Below are 23,800 nucleotides of genomic sequence, written 5' to 3'. Positions count from 1 at the left end.
TCGATGACTTATTTTTGTTTCTGTTCTGGGACCGTCCTCGTACATACAAGGCATCACCATTTTGGCTCTCCATATTTTTCCATCTCATCTCCTTCGTCAGCAAGGCTGAGACTATTTCATCAAACTGTAAGGCAGTTGCATTGCTACCTATTGCAATAACTAGACTATCCCACGAATCTTGTAGAGAACACAACAAACTGATGCACTTATCCTCATCTGAAATTTTAATATCAACAGATGCTAACTGACTTACCACAGTATTAAATGCATTCAGATGCTCTGTCACTGACTCTCCATCTTTCATCCTCAGGTTATACAACTTTTTCTACAAGAACAATTTATTCACCAGAGACTTAGATTGGTACAAAGTCCCTATCTTGTCCCACAAATCCTTCGCCGTAGCTTCCCTTGATACATTTAGCAATACTAAATCTGAGACACATAATCGTATTGTGCTCTTTGCCTTCCGATCCAACTTCTTCCATTTTTCATCAGACACTCCCGTTAGTTTAGTACCTGAATCTACCACGATCCACTGATATTTATCCACCAATAGATCCTCCATATTGAGTTTCCACAACTCAAAACTCTGACCATTAAATTTCTAGATCTCTATCTTTCCATTACTTGCCATCTTCTTTCACCACCAGAATCGATCTCACAAATCTCCCACTAAACATGGTCTACCACAGGCCCGAGCGAAACCCCTCAGCAACAAAGGCGTCCCCTTGAAGCCAAAACTACTCTGCTACCAAATATAGGTTTTAACCTCATACAGACATTACCTGCATACAAATTCTAAAACACAGAAAATAAACAATGAGAGAGAATAACACATATACACAAAGATTTTCCCCTGGATCCCAAAACCGGGACTACCAGCTTGATTTTTTTCAATATATACCTTTCAATGTTACAATACATATTTAAACATGCCGAAGCATCCAATACCATGGACCGAAAACCATCACGTCCAATACCATGGATCGAAAAACCATCGCGTCCAAAAAAAAACATGTGCGAAAATCATGCACAAAACCATAGGAGGGTCCGCCCAACTTGAAATAGGATCCAAAACCAAAATTTTCCAGGGCGCTACCCTGGACCCCATAAAGTGGGGTTACGAGTGCTCTTCAACCCCTTGTTAACTACATAGAAAGAATATAAGACAACCCAACAAAATCTAGCCAAAAACAAGAAATTATGTTTAAAATTAACAAAAAACACAAGAGAATGGTCAAAGTATTTACCTGGAAGGAGTTTTGGAAGCAATGAACCAATGAAGCTCCAGGAATAGACCACGCAATTTCACAAGGTATGTGTACTTTGAAGTTTTCACCACGGTTAAAACAAACACAATGTAAATTATTTTTACCATATGCCTTTCTATAGCCCCTTTTTTGAAATTTAGGGTTTAAACTATGTTTTTTAGGGTTTTGACTATGGTTTTTAGTGTTTTGAGTTAGGTTTGAACATTAATCATGTATTCTTGTCAAACGAGTCTTATGCTTGGATTTCTTTGTGCAGTAACAGGTGTTCAGGATGTGGGAGATGATCGATACATGCTTGGTGAATGTCACAAAATGTTTTACATCAGTCAACTTTAAGCTCTTTTCTAACTCTCGAAATATGAAAATATTTCCGAGCCCTTGTCGTTTCAAGTTCGTTAATGGTTACAAAATTTCGTGTATGGTTACTTTTTCAGGCTGGAGGCACTATTTATGAAAGGTACTCCTTGACTGAAATGGTCAAGCAGTTCTCTCAAGTATCGTTTTCTACCATTTCAGGCTTGAGAGACACAAACATACAAAAAGGTCCCCTTTGGAGTTTTCTTTTCCATGTCTTTTCCAAACTCTCTAAACATGAAAAATGCTCCAAGTTTTACCTATATCGGACTCGTTAAATCCTGACGACATTGGACTCGTTACCTTGATGAGACCCGAGCTTCTCCTCCCTAGGGCTCGTTAAAATTTCACTAGGTTCGATTTGTCCGAAGGACAAACATATATTGTGAGCATATGCTATCCCCTTCAAGCTTGTGTTTCAAAAATAATTGGGGTACTCACCAGCAATGGTGGGGGAAAATTTTGGAAATATTTTGTTGATTACCTACGGTAGCTTGTCACTCTTGAACATTGACACCTTTGTTGCTTCTCGCTAGGTTTGGGACATCCTCACTTCGTCATTGGCCTTCCAGGTTTGGGTTCTTCATTTTTCCTCATTCCATTCGATCTCTGCTGTCTCCTTATGACCTTCAATCCCTTTGTACCAAAATGTTGCCACATTCTGGATTTATGTCGCCGATATGTTCAAGAGCTTAATCCTTCTACAGTTTGCACCCTTACATCCTCCTCTGATTCTCTATTTCATCCATCTACATCTTCTTCCTTGTCTCGTGTCATTGATGTGGGAAACATTATGGCCCTCCTGCGATGGATCGCTTCCTGTCGACATCAATTCATTATCCAGGAAGTTGATCTAGAGACTCCTTTCGGGTACCTTGGAGGTTGCATGCCTCAATGGCAAGTTCTTCATGCTCGATGACATATTTGCATTATTGGTCTTCAATCGAGTGATTTCACAAGTGTTCGACTTCACCTCATTCTTCACACTTCGTGAATTGTACTAGCATTACCTTGAGGACCATTGACATCACTGGTGGTCTCTCTGACACTTGTTAATGGTTCACATCATTGGCCGATAATCAAGTGATTTTCTAGTATGCTTGACTTCAACGCATTTATTCGCATATTATAAATTGTACGATGGATGGGTTGGATTCAAGACCCCGGACTGAGATTACATAAGTTTGGGTTGTGTGGATTGGTTAGTCATTGCATACATGACTCGTTGGTTGGACAATTGCGACCATACCTGTATTTTCATATGGTCTTATCAACTGGATGGCTGCGTCCATACCACAGACCAATTCTATATGTCCTTTGGATGGCTGCGCCCATTCCTAAACTACATGTATTTCTTTCAGTATCAGAGATATCAGTTGTACCTGTGTCTGCAGGTCCTCCGTGATGGTGTTCCGGTTCAGTTATGGTTTCGTAAAGCATTTCACCCCTCCCACTCTCTCAGCCTTCATGCTTTAGGGGGCATCTGTTACAAAGTAATTTGTCACTGGCCCCATATCCCTTGTGTTAGTGTCGGTATCTTCATCCCTTCGTCAGAGATCAAATCCTCTTGTTGCATTTCATATTAGGTGTCCCACCCAGCCATTTGCATTCCATTAGGCGCATGGATCATCTGACGGTAGTGGCATTCCTACAGTTTCCCTCATGTTATCTACCTACTGGCCAATGTTCGTTCAAAAAAAAATCATATACAGTCTTCTTTTTATCTTAAAGATTGCAAAGGTTGTCTTTAGGGTTTCATTGTCAATTAGGTCTAGGGTTTCATTAGGGTTTGGTCAAAAAATGTTTCAAAGTGTCCAATAACAACCAGCAGGCCATGAGGAGGTTTCAACATCAATAAATTTCATCGCCAAGTTTTCGAAATGAAAAAAAAGAGTATTTTTCTTTTATTGTACAAAATCATGAAATTTTGTTTTCTTCATTGTAAATTCCTTCATCTGCACCCTGGTTACCTTCCTTAGCCCCAAAATATCCAACACTTGCAAAACAAGCAAAAGCTCAGGTCATTTAGTTCATCACAAAACTAAAATGAAGTAAAAAAGTAAAAAAAACAGAGTTTGAAGATAAAGTTATTTGCAAAACATTATGAAAGTGGGTTTGGCAAAAATAAAATTTAAAAAGCTCCATGTATAAATCATTTCTCCAAATGTTTGAAGTTCATTTGTACTCCAAGAGCAAAGAGAAGCAAGGCAAAGCGATTTTGGTGAGTAAGTAACAAGTTTGGGTGAAAATCGACCTACGCGGTGCACTGGGCCTCAGAATCCTGTGTTATTTTGCAAGGGCACGGTGCATATGGTGGGTGCAGCGCATTGGGCTAGATCAGCAGCGCACACAGCCAGAGGGCCCGAAAACTTCCAAAACGTCCTCCAATCGCCAAAAACACATGAATTTGTCTTATTCCAAGTAGGTAGATGCCTCCACCTCTGTTGTTTATCCAAGTTTGATGATTGTTTGATGGTGTGTGTTACATGGTGAGTGTTAAAAAAAAAATCAAAGCCTACCATTTGAAATTCCTCAAAGAAACTTGCTGCTAGGGTTTTGATTGAATGTTTTGCCACCAAGTTCACTCCCTTATCACATTTTTCCATTGATTTCATTATTCCCTAAGTTCCCCTACCCCCTAAATTCACTAATACCCTATCCTAAGTTCCCTTTCCCAAAATCCCAATTATAAATCCCCAAACCCTAAGCCTATATAAAAACTCCCAAAAAATCCCACATTTCCCTAACTAGAATTTATCCCAATAGTCCCCAAATTCCCCACTATTTTTCCCTCCCCTTACAATCCCTCATTTCACTATTTTCCATTGCTGGTAGAGGTCAAGCACATCACCAAAAACAATTCAAGACAGTTTGACATATCAACACCTACTTTTCCAAGGCAATTTGTCTACCAGCAGCCATGGAATCTGATCCCTCATATGATTATGAAGAAGAAACCCAAAGTGACTCACCCACAGAGGGACATGCACCCAGGAGGCCTCATAGAGGTGGCAAACATATCAGAGAAGAACCAACCACTCTTGCTGAATTACAGGCCTGCCCTCTTGCTATCTTTCGTTTCCAGCATCAGTCATGTTATGAATTTTGTGAGAAGGTTGCTAATATTCAGTTTCATCATGAGTTGGCCCGCTTGTTTCTACTGCATTTACATGGTGATCAAGAAACTCTTGCTGGTGTCACTTTCACATTAACACCACAATCCATTTCATTAGCAACTAGCATACCTAATATTGGAGAGCCATGGAACAAGAGGCAGAAAATTGACCGGCAACACTATGAATTGTACAGCAAGCGTGTCTTTTTGAGATAGCTCAAGAGAGTGTTTCCTTTTCGGTACCTCAAGGATGAATATGCTCCTTTAATGAAACTCATCATGAATTATTTCAGCTGTGAGGGTCGGTTCTCACGTTTATATGCTTATCATATCAGGCTGCTGATGCATTTTACCCGGGTACGAATGATGAAAATTCCTTACTTCATGTGCCGAAACATATAGAAGATGACCACCCTAGTGCAGCACAAGACCCCTCAACAGTAGTTCAACAATATTTATCATTTTGCTCTCATCAAAGTTGTGGTTGTTCATCAACTTGGTTTACACGGCATCACTTGGGATGACTTCATCTCTCGTGAGTTTTTTAGAGCTTCACAGGAACCTTCAGAGGTTGCGCATGAGACAGGTGGATCTTCTCATCAGCATGAGGGCCATGAGACATAGACCGCTAGTGTGCCAATGTTCATAACCTATCAGAAGGGCACTAGAGGGTTGTTTGCAGTAGCAAAGCGAGTGTTATCTCCACCCGGCGTGGAAGGGGCCTCGCTTCCATCATCAGCACAGCAGGTTCAAGACCGAGGTAAGAGGCTGCTACAGGAGGAAGGACCATCAGGTGAGCGAGAGACTGACTTCATCCTCATTGAGGGTGATGATACCGATATGAGGCGGACATTGATGCCTTGTCTACCAACTTGGATAGATCCCAATGGACTATACAGTACCTGGAGCAGAGGAACAAGCAGCTTGAGGAACAACAGGTTATTATGGAGTTGCATAACATTCGGGAGAATCGCCAAGTTGCCCAAAGGAGGAGGGTGGAATTCACTTCATTGGAGCAAGAGATAAACGTCGATAGGGAGTAATGGCTCAAAAGAGTCAATATCCACTTGGAGAGAAAACTAGAGAAGGCCATCAATGAAAGGAATATGCTTAGAAACCTGTCATATCATTACTTGTCTCGGAACTTGGCTTGCCAAGCGAGAATCAGGAGTTTGAAAGCAAAGTGGAAGAGAGCATCAAGGAGGAAAAAAGAGGATGAAGGACTTCAGATATTGGTTGAGGCTTTCTTGGCTGAACATCATGCTTGATAGAGATGACTCAGCCCAAATTTTAAGAAATTTGGAGCAACTTTTGCATTTTGAAAATTTTTGGCACAAAAAACAGGTTTTTTGGCCCTATGCACAGTGCCACGTGGCGCTCGCTTTTGCTAGAGGCCTCCAAATCACAAAAACTCATCATTTTTGGATTTTTCATGCAAAATTACACTTTCCTACCTATGACCAATAAATTTGGGCATGGTTTGAGCCCTCAAAAAGGCTAAAAACACTCAAAAATGACCTCACTGCCCATATTTTTACACACAGGAAGTAGTGTTGGGAGAATGGACTTTTGGAGGGGCAAATGGAGGCCAAATTGAAAAATTCTACTTGGGTTGGAATTTAGACAGGTAGACCTTTCCAGCAAGCACACCTAGATCTCATTTGGACATCAGAAAGTCCTCAAAAAATGGGTACAAATAGGCATGACGCATAGAGAATCAGTTGCAGTGCATAGAGGAAAAGTTGCCAGTTTGACCAAGTTTTGCTCTGTTTTTCGCCCAGTTTTGCCTAGTTTGACTTCTTTAGTTTCTTAATGGAAAATTTATGATGTAATTTGCTGAAAATTTATGGATCATGATGTAAATATGTTAGATTTTCACTTGTAGAGGTAGATTCATCAGTTTAGAGGTTGTTTGAAACTGAATGAATCAGTTCCCTTATTTCTAGAGGCATGCTGTTATGTTGCCTAGTTTCTAGTTCGCAGTTTAGAATTAGTTGGATCAGCTCCTAAACATGTCTGCTCGACCCCTAGAGGCAAGGATGAGCTATTTCTGTCTATATTATGTTGTTTTTTAGTCATTAGCATGGTTGGACTCTTGAGAAAGCATTGAGCTTCATTGTACACTCATATTTTCATTTTGGCTAAGGAATTGAGATCAGGATTTGCAGCACTCTTTAGGATTCATGCGGGAATTTGTCTTGGTATAGTGGCTCTCTTTGTAATTGTGAATATGTTTATGTGATTGCATGCCATTATCTATCTTATTTTCTTCTGAACTAAACAAACAAGAGGGTAAGTAGAATCCATTGAAAGTGCAGTGCTATACTTGAATTTTGCTTTTAGTTATTGGATGTTTTCAGCTATTTGGGGAGGATCCATGATTTCTCTTGCCGTCTTCAACACTTCACCTATCTACTCCTTCCATCTCACTCAAATTTAAGTGCCAAAATGATTTCCTACCTTGCCCCATTGAGATCTCTGCCGAACTGAGCCTCAATCCCCGCACCCTAAAATGTGCCTTTCCCTCTGAGCTAGCAAAACACTATTTTTATCAAATCAACTCTTTTGCACATATACCTAGCCTAAAATCAGAAGATATTTTGGTCATATCAAGCTCCATAGATCATTATTTGCTGAGACTGACGCAGAGAGAGCCCTTTCCTGACCTGGTAGGGCTAGCTACTAGGCTGAGTGTGGTTTGATGTTAGCCCTAGATCCTACCTTTTCAGCCTGAGGTAAATCTAAGCACTAACATAGTGGCGACCATACTGGGGAATAATTTTTTTTTTGGTATTCTTGATTTTATAAACTACTGACATAGCTTGAAGATTATCCAGGTAGCCTTCGAAACACTTTTGCTTTGCATTAGCGCAAGTAGATAAACGCTACTTCAGTCAATCTCTAGTCTAGTCTTATAAACGGAGTATATAGCTTGCAGATCACCCTAGTATATCTGATAATTCTAAGATTTTAGATGATAAGTTTAGGATTTGATACGCTGAAAAATTTGTTAATGTCCATTTGATTTCTTGGAAATAATAGCACACTGGCTTCCGGAAGACATACCAGAGCAAATCCGGATCCTGATCCCCCTCCTGTTTATGAAAATCCCAATCTTATTCCAAGAATTGTTCGCAAAGGAAGTTCTATTATTCCTTTGTTCAAAGCTCAATCATCTCTTGTTGGTTTCGAGTATATTGAGGATCTTGAGTTTGATGAGTAGTTTGAGTTGTCTTTGTTTGAAACCAAATCTAAAAGCGTTGTTGCTTCAACTACCTTAAATCCTGAGTTTGTTAGATATCTTGAAACTGAAAGGGCCTAAGTCTATTGATGATTATATTTTGAACTAGCTCCAGACTACAATTGTGGCTTCTAATATTGCTAATTTCTTAGAGACTGCTTCTGCAACCCTTGGGTCATCTGCAATTGCGTCTAGCTCAAGAATTCCTACCGAACCTCCTTTCATTCCTACTGTTATCACTTAGAACTCAAAATCTGATGTATATAATTTTCTATCCTAGCCCCATGACAAAGGTCCTTGTTAGTTTAATTTCGTTTTAATTTTCTTCCCCTAGGATTTGGAGTTTTAAAGAGTTTCTTAACTCAAGTCATTCTCAACTCCCATTGGTTCTCCTCCACTCATCAGTGTTCTATAGCCACATCTTGTCTTATCCGAGTCACCATGTCTTTTAGTAATTTCCCAGCATAATTCCCATTCGCCAGTTTCGCAGCGCAATCATGATTAGGCAGTTTCGCAGCGCAATCATGATTAAGCAGTTTCGCAGCGCATCATTATTAAGCAGTTTCGCAGCGCATCATTATTAAGCAGTTTCGCAGCGCATCATTAAAATTTAAAACTAACAGCGCTGCGAAATCATGGATTTGTACTTCCGCAGCGAATCTTTCCTGAAATATCAAGTCCGTTAGGTGAGTCATCAACCATGTCTTCTCATGTCAGTTCATATATCTCCCCTATCACGTTTTAATGCTCATTGCCACCATCACCACCACTAGAGCTGTTGATACGCATGTATTATCATTCCCAAGAAATTTCACCGTGCATAAGCCTTAATGATGACCGTAAGTGTCTTTGCATGAATGAAAAATCTGCAAGATTATGTCTTGAAAGGTTTTAAGCGGAAAGATTCAAAATTCAAGCGAGGCTGATAATCAAGCGAGGCTGAATTCAAAAAGAAGCTGAATCACAACTCCAACCGGACCTGGTAGTCTTTGTGTGCGAAGATTTAGAAGAATCCATGGAGAAAAAAGAGCACAGATCCGGTAAACCTCTAAGGACTAAACCAGAGGGCCTGGATATAACGCTGAGAGATGAAGGGGTGAAGAAAGCGTTTAAAAATGCCGGGTGCTGGAACTTTTGTAAAAAGTTACAAGGAGGACATGCGCAGGTAACTAAAGAATTTGCACTAAACTTCACTGGTTTGAATTCAAAGGTAGCTATGTTAGAAGTGCAGGTTTCTCCAGAAGCAATATCTGCTGTGACAAAGATCCCAAGAGGACAAGAGGAATGGTTTAAAAATTTCAAATTTGACATGAATCCTTGTAGGGAGTTTTTAAAGGATGCATATGTAAATGAAGATTTGAAGACACAGCTGAGCCGACTGCCTGCTAAATGAGTTTTTCACTTCAAGTAAGGTTTTGTTTCAAATTTTTGACAAATTTTCTTAATCTTATTTCTCTGAGGAAATATAAATCCCTGTTCAACATGTGGAAAGTCGAAGGGAGTTTTTGGCAATCAAATACTCAGTTGATAAAGATCTCGGGTCAAAGGAAAACTGTTTCAAATAATTCAGCAGTTTCGTAGCGCGCTACGAAACTGCTGAAGATGTTGTTTTTAACGCAAATCAAGTAGTTTGAATTATAAGCGGGAATTTTGAAAGGGAAACGGCTAAAGGGTGTACAAGACATCAGCTGGAGCAGACAACAACCAATCAGGTCCAGACAGATGGGTGTTTAAAAGGATTGAATATTCAAAACCAATTTTGAATTTTTGTCATAAAGCCCCTTTATCAGAGTTCAAAATATGTCAAACGATTTGCCTGCAAGGAATTTTTGCCTATACACATGTTCATGAAAAGAGCTTACAACGCATCAAGGACGTGGTAGTCTTCCACATCTTGGGTAATTAAAAGCTAAAGAACATGCTTCTGTGCATTCGAAGATTTTGGAAAAAACTAAAGCCGAGAAGCAAGGGTAACCTCCAAATATCTCTGAGCAGTTAAAAAGTTTCAACATTCCAGGTCAACATGGGGCATTAAATACCCATCTCAGCCATTTCAGCCAAACTGAATGAGGACCAGATGTCAAAGAACGAAGAGAAGCCATCATGCATACAATAGGGAGTTAGAGTCATAGTAGATTTAGAACTCTAAAAAAGCTCCAGTCAACACTTTATTGTATTAATTAGTTAATTAAATAGTTGATAGGTGTCATTAGAGGTAGTTATCGAATTCCCCTCATGCTGGAGGAGGAATCTCGATCAGGTAGAATAAGAATTCTATATATAGCTGAAACAACAATGTAATGGAGGTGGGAAAACTTTATGACAAATCATTGAATTTGGCTTATGTAAAGACAAAGTTTCAGTAATATAATTTGGCTTTACTTCTTAGGATTCATGAAGGGTTTCTATGTTCAGAATGTCTGATCTTGTCCTTTCCTAAATTTTTACAGTTGTATAAATGTATAATCACTCAGAATTCACTGATTGTGCTCTGATTTCCTGTATGCCTTTATAAACTGTGGTTTCATATGAGTTGTGTTCTGAACATTCAAATGCTGAATGCCCTGACTTCTATGTAAAGTTAAGATCCTTGTTTATTGAGGTGTTGTTGACTCCATAGGCCCAATGGAAACTTGTTTAATGTTTTTCCAGCATCTATATTTGTCACAATTATTTCACAAAGAGTTAGCCATCTTATCTTAATCAAAATCATTAACCCATCTAGAGAGAGCCCTCTCAGGTTGAGGAGGCTAAGCCTCAGCCTAAAGTAGGTTTGAAATAGTTACTTGAAGTATTCCTGGTCTGCAGCCTTCCAGGGCCTGATTTTGAGATAACACCTACCATTCCTATGCAGCCTACTGTTTCTGATAAAAAATCTGCAGTAGTATCGCCTCCATCTACTCCTTCTACTCCTAAAACATCCAAGATTTCTTCCCCTCCGCATGCACCTCCTCATACCCCCCATACATCAGCTCCAACCACTCCCCCAACATCCCCAAGACCGATTGCAAATCCACCAAGAGCAATGGCTGCTCGTTTTGCACCTCTTGCACTACCTCAAAATTTGGATGATATGCCCACTGATTATCAAAGCAAAATTCCTTTGTTTGATGGCACTCCTCATAGTGTTACATCTCAACAACATTTGGATAGAATGACGGATTTCTTCAATCTCCATGAGATTGATGTAGAAAATGTAACCATGAGGCTCTTTGTACAAACATTTGGTGGTGAAGTAAGGAAATGGTTCAGGGCCCTGCCGGTTGCAAGAATCACTACATTGGCCAATCTACAGAGACGATTCTTAGACCACTGGGAAGTGAAGAAAAATCCCCTTCAGATCCTTTCCAAGTATGAGCACATCAAGCGAAATGCTGGTGAGTATATTCAAGATTATTGTATTAGATTCAATTCAGTTTACAATGAAATCCCTGATCATATAAAGACACCCATGGGGCTAGCCTTGATTAAGTTTCCGGATGGTTTTGATACTAATATGGCTTATCAATTAAGAGAGAGAGATCCGACTACTTTGGAAGACATGCAGAAGATTGCGGTTAGCATTGAAGCAAATCTACTAGCCAAGAGAGCTGGAGCAAGAGCTGAAAAGAAAGTCACAATGAAGGAAGAGTCTTCCTCATCAGATCAAGTGCTTCGAAATGTAGAATAGATGCTTGATAGGATGAAGCTTGACAAATCTAAACCGCCAATCAGAAATCCTAACATTCATGGCCAGCAGCCCCAATATAGGATCAAACAAAGAGAGCAGCGAGCCCAAGATCAAGCAACACAGCAGCAAGTGCATACACCTCTACAACAGAATGTTGTACTTAGTCTGGAATCAGAAGAGGAGGAGAATGTGATTGGAGAAGAAAATCATTTCTTTACGCCCGATGACATGCCAATTTACATCACTGAATATGAGGAGTACTCTGAGAATCCAACTCAATGAGGGGATGAAAATTTTATTTTGGCAAATGAGACAACTCTTGAGGAAGAGTCTGATGATTACCAAAGAGGATACATGAATGCTTTGTCCGCTCATCAGTGGCAATGTTCACATCGAAATAGAGATGTGCCTATGAATCCAATTCAGAAAAGGAAGGAGGCAACAACCTCAAAGAATGATCCTCCTAATGTGCAGAAAAAGGGAAAAGAGACAGCTGATCCTAGCACCAGAAAAACGACATCAGCAAGTGAAAGACCAAATCAGCCAAATGTGTCAAAGGAGAAAACGGAAAAGAAGGATGTTCCAGCAAAAGAGGTAGAAAAAGTTTCAGTTTTTAACTTAGAAAATGAAATTGCTAAGTTGAAAATATCCATTCCTTTGACCGAGTTGATGAAGAACAACAATTATAAAAGTCAGGTGTCCAAAATTTTGAGTTTAGATCCATCATCCGACATGGTAAATGTGGAAGATGACAGTCCTGAGCTGATCTTTGGGCCAACATTAGAAGGTCAGTCCTAAGATAGTGATGTCACTCCTTTCTATATCAATCTCAGGGTGCCTGACTTTGTTTTACATAATGCTATGTTTGATTCCGGAGCTTCTCATAATCTCATGCCGAAAGCCATCATGGAGAAATTGGGATTGGATATCACTAGGAAATATCATGACCTTTACTCTTTCGATTCCGGTAGAGTAAGGTGCATTGGGCTTATCAAGGATTTGGTAGTCAGTTTGGTCAGATTTTAGCTAAAAATGTTTTGATGGATGTGGTGGTGGCGGATATACCTCCTAGATTTGGCATGCTTCTTTCCAGATCTTGGGGAGCAAAGATTAAAGGGACAATGCAACTTGATTTCTCCTATGTTAGAATTCCTGTGTTTGGTCAGATGAGGAAACTATACTGGGAATAGAAAATGAAGTACATGATAACTAGCAAGGAGAAACTGGTGAATCATCCAATCAACTATGTACATACTGATCTAGAGTCATTTGTTTTGTATTCAAATAGTTTTAATGATGTAAATAACCAAATAGTGGAAGTAGAAGACATTCCCGAGATAACTGAAAATTTCAGACAAGTTTTGAAGCAAGAATTGAAAAGACTTGATGGTACTGTTGAACAATCAGCAGTCCAACAACAACAACATATTGATGGATAGCACAGAAAAGAAAAAGAATTTCAGCATTTGGAAGAGGATGAAACAGGCCTATGGAGCATGGACTTTGATGGCGCGGTAGGAAGGGAAGGTGCTGGAATTGGTATTTGGATACGCAACCCGGTCTTCACCCCAAATAAAGTGCCAAGTAATGTAAGGGTCTGCTCTTATAAATTAGCTTTTGACTATTTAAACAATGAGGCTGAATATGAAGCTTTGATTGCTAGTTTGAAAGTTCTTAGAAAATTGAATGCTAAAAGGATTTCAGTGTATGGCGACTCAGAGTTAGTTATCAAGCAGGTGAAAGGTGAATACCAAGCTAATCATCCTCGAATGCGGGCCTACCGCAATGCAATGTTGGATATCTTGAAGGTATTTTCTGATTACACTATAACTTGTGTGCCCCGTGCTCAGAATGTCATTGCAGATTCACTTGCAACAACAACAAGCAATCTGAAAATTCTGATGAATTCAAAAAACAAGTTTGAGATTCACATGAAGCATCACCCAGCTGTCCCCGACAATCAAAGGTATTGGCAAGTGTTCCAAGATGATGATGAGATTGATGAATTTCTGCAAAATAAAGGTAAATTCAAGGACATTTCTATTGATATGGAGTATGATGATGGTGATGAGGATATGGAAGTCAATCAGGTGGAAGTTTTGCAGCTCAAAGACAACATCATTCCTAAGGGTCTAATACCTTTAGAGGATCTCTTCGATTAGGAAGATGTGGCTAAAAACTGACCTTGCTGCCAACCGAAAAAGGAGTTGAAGGTGTGAACATTGGATCAGCTGAAAATCCCAAGATGGTGAAATTATTAAAGGCGCTGCCCCCACAGGTAAAAGCAAAGTATATCAGTTTGTTTTCATCTTTTACTAATGTATTCACTTGGGATTATTCAGATTTTAAGGCATATGACACGAGCATAATTCAGAATGTGTTCCTGATCAAGCCAAATCAAAAGCATTTTCGTCAAAAGCTAAGAAGAATAAATCCAAAGCTACTTACCTCAATTGAGAAGGAGGTGAATAGGTTGTATAAAGAAGGTATCATAGTCCCCATAAGATTTTCAGATTAGACTTCAAACTTGGTGCCCGTCCGCAAGAAAACATGTGAGATCCGGTTATGCATTGATTTTAGAATTCTGAACAAAGTTTCCTTGAAAGACACCTATCCATTGCCCAAGATGGATCACATACTTCAGCGAGTAGTTGGAGCATCAGGGATGTCACTACTCGATGGTTATTCGGGTTATAACCAAATTTTGGTCCATGAGGATGATCATGACAAAACAACGTTCACAACTCCGTGGGGAACTTTTCATTATGCAAAGATTCCTTTGGATTGAAAAATTATGGTGCAACCTTTTAGTGGGTGATGGATATAGCATTTGCCCATGAAAAAGATGTTTTTTCTAGTTGTTTATCTTGATGAATTAACAGTTTTCTCTAATACAGATGAAGAGCACCTCTATCATTTGAATATTGTTTTTCAGCAGTGTAGGAAGTATGGAATCTTGCTCAATCCCAAGAAAAGCTTATTTGCCATCGATGAAGGCAAGCTTCTCAGGCATATTATCTCAAAGGAGGGTATCTGCATTGATCCAGCACGGGTGGAGGCCATTCAAAAGATTGATTTACCACGAATTAAGAAATAAATCCAATCCTTCAATGGTAAGATCAATTTCTTACGTCGTTTTGTGCCCAATCTTGCAGAACACTTAAGAGAAATCAAAAACATGTTGAAAAAGGACAGTGCAGGAAGGTGGACCGAGGAAGCAATTAAGTATTTTAATTTGGTGAAATAGGTGGACCGAGGAAGCAGTTAAGTCTTTTAATTTGGTGAAATTAGCCCTTTCTTCAGCTCCGGTTTTGATTAGCCTAGACTATACTCAGGATTTTATTTTGTTTTCCTTTGCCTCAGATCATATTATGGCAGCTGTCTTGATGAAGAAAAGAGACCAGCTCGAGAAAACAATTGCATTCTTCAGTAGAACCATAAGGGATGCGGCATTGAAGTATAATATTATTGAAAAACAGGCCCTTGCATTGGTAAAAGCATTGAAAGATTTTCGATTTTATATTTTGCATTCTCACATCCTTGCTTATGTTCCTAATGCTGCTGTTAAGGATGTCTTAGTGAAAACAGATCTGGAGGGAAGGAGAGGCAAATGGATTGCTGCCTTGCTGGAATATGACGTGGAAATCAAACTGACAAAGCTCATTAAAGGATAAGGGCTGGTTAAACTCATCGATGAGTCAAATCTGCATGCCTTGGACATTAATCTAATTGTTGCTATGTCTGACGAAGATGAAAAAAATTTGTCCACTCAGGTATCAGAAATTTTCCTCCTTTCTCCTTAGTATTTGGACATTGTTTATGTACTCCAAAATATGTAAACACCTCCTGGAATGGCCAAGAGCAAAAGTAGGACACTGAAGTTGAAGGTTGTGAAATTTTGTATCATGAATGGTGCACTTTATTGGAAAGACCCTAGTGGTGTCCTGCTGAATTGTTTAGTAGAAGAAGAGGCCAAACAAGTTATGGAAGATTTTCACAGAGGAGATTGTGAAGGCCATCTTTTCTTGAAAAAAATAGCCAATAAACTCTTGAGAGCGGGGTATTATTGGCCAACTCTATTTGTTGATGTGTACAAAACAGTGGCCAGTGGTCACGAATGTCAAATTTTTCAAGGTAAGCGGAAGTTGCAGCCTTTGCCACTGAAGCCCATTGAAGTAAGTACTCCATTTCAGCAGTGGGGTTTGGATTTTGTTGGTGAGATTCATCCTTCTTCTTCAGCACAACATAAATGGATCCTCACAGTGACGGATTATTTCACCAAATGGATTGAGGAAATTCCTACAAGGCAAGCCACCGATTCGGTAATTATCTCATTTCTTGAAAACAACATTTTGTCTCGTTTTGGATGTCCAAATAAGTTGATCACTGACAATGAAATAGCCTTTAAATCGAAAAGAATGATTGAATTTTGTCATAAGTATCAAATCACTTTGGGGCATTCGATGGCCTATTACCCACAAGGCAATGGTTTGGTAGAATCCTCAAACAAATCTCTTGTCAACATCATCAAAAAGTTGTTGGAAACTAACAAGAAGAGTTGGAACAAAAAGCTGGTCAATGCACTTTGGGCAGACAGGGTAAGTCAAAATAAATCTATTGGCATGTCTCCTTTTGAGCTTGTGTACGGTGTGGATACAATCTTCCCGACCTCTTTGGTTGTCCTGGTGGTTAAACTGTTGCAAGAAGCTGACAGCGAAGACAATAGTTTGCAGCGAAGGATCAATCAAATGACACATTTACAGCAAACTAGAGAGGAGGTATTTCAGAACAGTTCTAAGCCGAAGGAAAGAATTAAGAGGATATATGACCGGAAATCAAAGGTAGACAAGTTTGAAATCGAAGACATAGTGTTGAAATTGGATGCAAGGAATGAAGAGAAAGGTAAGCACAAAAAATTTGAAAATATTTGGAAAGGACCATACAAGATTGCTGCCCATCCGGGCCAGAATGCTTTCCTTTTGCAAGATCTAAATGGCAAAGACTATCCTGGTGGGCTGGTCAATGGTCGGCTCCTCAAATGGTATATTGTGTGAACTATTTTATGTTGTCCTATTCATCATTATATATACTAGTTTGTTTAAATTCCATTGCAAGAGTGTGTTGTTTTCATTCTTCATTTTGGGGATCGAGGTGAAGGCTATAAAGCTGAGGTTTGATTTTAGTTTTGGTTTGGTTTGTTAGAGTCAGGTCTTTCAGTCAATTTCAGTCATGAAAATGAGTCAATTTGAGTCACATTCAGCCCTGAAATTGAGTCTTTGTCGAAGTTATTGACTCCATAGCCCAATGGATGAAGGCACTGCTTGCTTTCCCAGAGATTTGTAGTTCTTGGTACCTCCAAGGAGCTACCATCCCCATTGGAGCCAATGTTAGTGTCGGTATCTTCATCCCTCCGTCAGAGATCAAATCCTCTTGTTGCATTTCATATTAGGTGTCCCGCCCAGTCATTTGCATTACATTAGGCACATGGATCATCTAACGGTAGTGGCAATCCTATAGTTTCCCTCTTGTTATCTACCTGTTGGCTCATGTTCGTTCAAAAAAAAAAAAACATATACAGTCTTCCTTTTATCTTAAAGATTGCAAAGGTTGTCTTTAGGGTTTCATTGTCAATTAGGTCTAGGGTTTCATTAGGGTTTGGTCAAAAACTGTTTCAAAGTGTCCAATAACAACTAGAAAGCCATGAGTAGGTTTCAACATCAATAAATTTCATCGCCAAGTGTTCGAAAATGCGTTTTTCCTCAAAACTCTGTTTTGAGCAAAAAACAGAGTATTTTGCTTTTATTGTACAAAATCACGAAATTTTGTTTTCCTCATGGTAAATTCCTTCATCTGCACCCTAGTTTCTTTCCTTAGCCCCAGAAGCTCCAACACCTACAAAACAAGCAAATCTTGGGTCATTTAGTTCATCACAAAACTCAAATGAAGTGAAAAAGTCCAAAAAACAGAGTTTGAAGATAAAGTCATTTGCAAAACATTATGAAAGTGGGTTTGGAAAAAATAAAATTTAAAAAGCTCCATGTATAAATAATTTCTCCAAATGTTTGAAGTTCATTTGTACTCCAAGAGCAAAGAGAAGCAAGGCAAAGTGATTTTCGTGAGTAAGTAACAAGTTTGGGTGAAAATCGACCAGCACGGCGCACTGGACAGGAGGCGCGGCGCACTCACCAGGTGTGGCGCACTGGGCCTCAGAATCCTGTGTTATTTTGCAAGGGTGCGACACATTGGGTTGGATGTGCGGCGCACATACCCAGAGGGCCCGAAAAGTGCCAAAACATCCTGCAATTGCCAAAGACACACGAATTTGTCTTGTTCCAAGTAGGTAGATGCGTCCACCTCTGTTGTTTATCCAAGTTTGATGATTGTTTGATGGTGTGTGTTACATGGTGAGTCTTTAAAAAAAAATCAAACCCTACCATTTGAAATTCCTCAAATAAACTTGTTGCTAGGGTTTTGATTGACTGTTTTGCCAGCAAGTTCACTCCCTTATCACATTTTTCCATTGATTTCACTATTCCCTAAGTTACCCTACCCGCTAAATTCACTAATCCCCTATCCTAAGTTCCCTTTCCCAAAATCCCAATTGTAAATCCCCAAACCCTAATCCTATACAAAAACTCCCAAAACATCACATATTTCCCTAACTAGAATTTATCCCAACAGTCCCTAAATTCCCCACTATTTTTCCCTCCCCTTACAGTCCCTCCTTTCACTCTTTTCCCTTGGTGGCATAGGTCAAGCACATCACCAAAAATAGTTCAAGACAGTTTGACATATCAGCACCTACTTTTCCAAGGCAAATTGTCTACCAACAGCCATGGCATCTAATCCCTCATATGATTATGAAGAGGAAACCCAAAGTGACTCACCCACAAGGGACATGCACCCAGGAGGCCTCATAGAGGTGGCAAACATATCAAAGAAGAAACAACCACTCTTGCTAAATTAGAGGCCTGCCCTCCTCCTATCTTTTGTTTCCAACGTCAGTCATGTTATGACTTTTGTGAGAAGGTTGCTAATATTCAGTTTCATCAATAGTTGGCCCGATTGTTTGTATTGCATTTACATGGTGATCAAGCCACTCTTGCTGGTGTCACCTTCACATTAACACTAGAATCCATTTCATTAGCAACTGACATACCTAATATTGGAGAGCCATGGAACAAGAGGCAGAAAATTGACCAGTGGCACTATGAACCATACATCAAGCCTGGCTTTTTGAGACAGCTCAAGGGACTATTTCCTTTTCGGTACCTCAAAGATGAATATGATCCTTTAATGAAACTCATCATGAAGTATTTCAGCTGTGAGGGCCGGTTCTCCCGTTTATATGCTTATCATATCAGGTTGCTGATGCATTTTACCCGGGTACAAAATATGAACATTCCTTACTTCATGTACCAAAACATAGAGAAGATGACCACCCTAGTGCAACACCAGACCCCTCAGTAGCAGTTCAACAGTATTTATCATTTTTATCTCATCAAAATTTTGGTCATTCATCAGCTTGGTTTACAGGGCATCACTTGGGATGACTTCATCTCTCATAAGTTTTTCAGAGCTTCACAGAGACCTTCAAAGGCTGGGAATGAGATAGGTGGACCTTCTTATCAGCATGACGGCCATGAGACACATTCCACTAGTGTGCCAGGGTTCATCACCTATCAGAAAGGAACTAAATGGTTGTTTTCAGTAGCAAAGCGAGTGTTATCTCCACCTAGCGTGGAAGGGGCCTCGCTTCCATCATCAGCATAACAGGTTCAGGACCGAGGCAAGAGACCGCTACAGGAGGAAGGACCATCAGGTGAGTGGGAGACTGATTTCATCGTCATTGAGGGTGATTGTTGAAGAGGTAAATCCCCTCTGTGGACAGAGGCGATCCCTACTAGCCTAGACTAGGTCTAGCAACAATCATCAAACGCTATAGCGCAAGTATCCAGTTGCAAATAAACAAACAAACGCTGAAATCCTACTTCGATTCCAATGCTATTTTTCGTAGAAGAGGTGGTGCTATCATTCCTCTGCTTTGACAGATCACAATCCTCACGATCTCCGTGAATGGACACCTGCACATGCAAGAAACAATACAAACGCAAGCATAAAATCTAGTATACGCAACTATATGTCAGTTAGAAAAGACATAACTCATCATCATAAATAATAAGAAGAGTGGAACCATAACCAATAGTCGTTCATTAATAATCAATCAAAGGAGAGTACAACCAATGTTCTGACGCTGGATTCTCCTTTGGCGGGTCGTTAACAGGACATGTCTCGTAAAGCCTGTCGGGAATAAGGACAAGCCTCTCTCTTTGAATCTATACAATAGTCTCCTTGCTTAGATTTGGCCTTAAGGGAATCAAGAAGGTTCTTGCAGCATGAAGCTCTTGGGAATTTAGGAATTCTGGAACTCTGGAACCAGCTTGCAAAGGAAATGGGCAAGCTTTTATGGAGGAAGGGGAGTTGGGATCCCTATAATCATGGGATTGACCCTATCATCAAGAAAGCTTCCATGAGACGTGGCAAACCACTTCCTCTCTATGGAAAGCCATAGCCAAACCACCCAACTCAACATAGATAGCAGTCCAGGAATTTGTTAGGACGAAAATTCTGCCATTTATTTTTAAAAAAAACCTCTTAATATGGTTGGAACGGGTGAGGCTCTATGACAGAGCACTAATTGGCGCGCCCTCTTTGGAGGATTTTCCCCCTTGGCGCGAGGTCTGAACTGTTGAACCGCGCCAATGGAAAAAGAGCTATTTTTAGGGTTTTTAAGCAGGAGATGTGTTCAGGGCAAACAAAGCTCATGTTCAGAGGAATGTAATGCAAGTTTTTTTAGGCCATGTCACTTCTCATAGGTCCTGAAATGAGTCCTCCAAGATACGGGACAAGGGTAGCAGGGACGGTGACAAATTGCTGTGTAACAGTGATGATACTGATATGGGCCCAAAAAGCACAAATTTTAGAGAAATCATTAAAGAGCAGCAGGCGGAAATTGATGCCTTTTCTATCAACTTGGATAGATCCCAATGGACTATACAGTACCTAGAGCAGAGGAACAAGAAGCTTGAGGACCAACAGGTGATTATGGAGTTGCATAACATTCGGGAGAATCACCAAGCTGCCCAAAGGAGGAGGGTGGAATTCACTTCCTTGGAGCAAGAGATAAATGTCGATTGGGAGTCAAGGCTTGAAAGAGTCAATATCCACTTGGAGAGGAAATTGGAGAAGGCCATCAATGAAAAGAATATGTTTAGAAACCTGTCATATCATTACTTGTCCCAGAACTTGGTGTGCCAAGCGAGAATCAGGAGTTTGAAAGCAAAGCTGAAGAGAGTATCAAGGAGGAAAAAAGAGGATGAAGGACTTCAGATATTGGCTGAGTCTTCCTTGGCCCAACATCATGCTTTATAGAGAAGACTCAGCCCAAATTTTAAGAAATTTGGAGCAATTTTTGCATTTTGAAAATTTTTTGCACAAAAAACAGGTTTTTCTACCCTATGCGCCGTGCCGCATGGCGCTCGCTTTTGCTAGAGGCCTCCAAATCACAAAAACTCAGCATTTTTGAATTTTTCATGCAAAATTACACTTGCCTACCTATGGCCAAGAAATTTGGGCAGGTTTTTAGTCCTCAAAAAGGTAAAAAACACTCAAAAAATGACCTCACTACGTCTATTTCGACACACAAGAAGCAGTGTTGGGAGAACAGACCTTTGGAGGGGCAAATGGAGGCCAAATTGAAAAATTCCACTTGGGTTCGAAAGAAGATAGGCAGAAATTTCTAGAAAGAACACCTAAAGCTCATTTGGACATCAAGAAGGCCTCGAAAAGTGGGTCCAAACAGGTGCGATGCATAGAGAATCAGGCGCGACACATACAGGAAAAATTGCTAGTTTGACCAAGTTTTGCTCTGTTTTTCACCCAGTTTTGCCTAGTTTGACTTCTTTATTTTCTTAATAGAAAATTTATGATGTAATTTGATGACAATTGATGGATCATGATGTAAATATGTTAGATTTTCACTTATAGAGGTAGATTCATCAGTTTAGAGGTTGTTTAAAAATGAATGAATCAGTTCCCTTGTTTCTAGAGGCATGCTGTTATGTTGCCTAGTTTCTAGTTCTCAGTTTAGAATTAGTTGGATCAGCTCCTAAACATGTGAGATCGACCCCTAGAGGCAAGGAGGAGCTATGTTTGTCTATATTATGTTGTTTTTCAGCACTCTTTGGGATTCATGTGGCAATTTGTCTCGGTGCAATGCCTGTTTTTGTAATTGTGAATTTGTTTATGTGATTGCATGCCATTATCTATCTTATTTTCTTCTGAACTAAACAAATAAGAGTGTAAGTAGAATCCATTGAAAGTGCAGTGCTCTACTTGAAGTTTTCTTTAGTTATTTGATGTTTTCAGCTGTTTGGGGAGGATCCATGATTTCCCTTGTCCTCTTCAACACCTCACCTATCTAATCCTTCCATCTCACTCAAATTTAAGTGCCAAAACGATTGCCTACCTTGCCCCATTGAGATCTCTACATAACTGAGCCTCAATCCCCGCACCCCAAAATTTGCCTTTCCCTCTGAGCCAGCAAAACACTATTTTTATCAAATCAACTCTCTTGCACATATACCTAGCCTAAAATCAGAAGATATTTCAGTCATCTCAAGCTCCATAGATCATTATTTGCTGAGATTGACCTGGAGAGAGACCTCTCCTAACCTGGTAGAGCTAGCTACCAGGCTGAGCGTGGTTTGATGTTGGCCCTAGATCCTACCTTTTCAGCCTGAGGTAAATCTAGGCACTAACACCTTGATCTCAGATAAGGTAAATCATATTTTCTATGTCTTGCATCAACAAATGTGTCCACATCTCCCAAATCATTCAATAAGATTAACAATTCTCTTTAATCCTGAAGATTGACCCTTTTTACCCATGTTCCAAGATCGTCACAAGACAACCTCATTCTACCTGTGACGATAGCCTGGAGTGGATTAGAACATCGCGAGGTCGTCACAAGGGTACATCTGTTCGCTATGACGGTCGGATTTTAGGGCTCATTGCAAGTCCTCAGTGTTAGAGCCTAGATCGACCTCGAGCTGAAGGGAGGCAATCTTATGATAACCACAAACCACGCTTAACCTAGTAGCTAGCCCTACCAGGTTTTGAGAGGGATCTCTACTTATCAATCTCAGTTAGGATGGTTGCAATTATGACTTGAGATGACTAAGTTGAATATAGATTTTAGGCTAGATATAGTAGCTCAAAGTATTTTGTTTGGATTTTGATGTTTGGTTGCTAGATCAAATGGAAGAGGCAGGTTGGGTCTGGGAAATCAAATCAGGGATACAGACATGTTCTGTGGCGCGAGGTAGAAAAAGGATTTATGTACCACAAATTGTTTGAGATGGTGGATTTAAACTGCTTTGGGGTTGAGGAGGGCATGAGGGCCATGAATCCTCTTCAAACTATTAAAAACCAAATGCATTCCCAAGACAAAGCACTGTAAATTAGTGTATTTCATCTATTCACCTTGATTCATTTAGTTTAGAAGAGAGAGAGAGATGTGGATACATATAAAACATCAGAGAAAACTCATTACAAAGAAGAAACAATACATAAACTCAATATCACAAGAATCCCACAAAAATAGTTGTAAAACCTGGTTTTATTCCTTGCCAAACTGCTGTAGAGATATACAATAGAGTTCAGAGCTTCCACAAGAGTCCAACCTTTGCAAATGACTAAAAAGTACATAATATAGGCAAGGAAACTACTCATGCTAGCTATCAGGGGTCGAATCCATGAGAAGAGGGGTGGTTTCAACCATATCTAAACTAGGAACACAAAAGTAGGCAGTGGAACAACTTGCCTCTAAAACTTAGGAAACCAATTCATTCATCATCAAACCACTTGAAACTTGATGTATCTACCCTATGAGGTGTTTTTCATCCATATTTACATCAAATACATCATTTACCATGCTACATTTACCAATGAATGAAGAAAAAGTCAAATGCAGCGAAAACTAGGAGAAATCTGGATTTTTAAGCAAAACTGGCAAAATCCATTTAATGTGCAACGCCAAAAATTTAATGCATAGCACCACTTCAGGGGCAGTTTTGGAGGCCTTCCTA

The sequence above is a fragment of the Pinus tabuliformis genome, chromosome 9, assembly GCF_031772625.1.
Source record: "Pinus tabuliformis cultivar Carrire ecotype Pingquan chromosome 9, CPIR1, whole genome shotgun sequence".
NCBI lineage: Eukaryota > Viridiplantae > Streptophyta > Pinopsida > Pinales > Pinaceae > Pinus > Pinus tabuliformis.
This window is presented reverse-complemented; position numbering follows the sequence as displayed.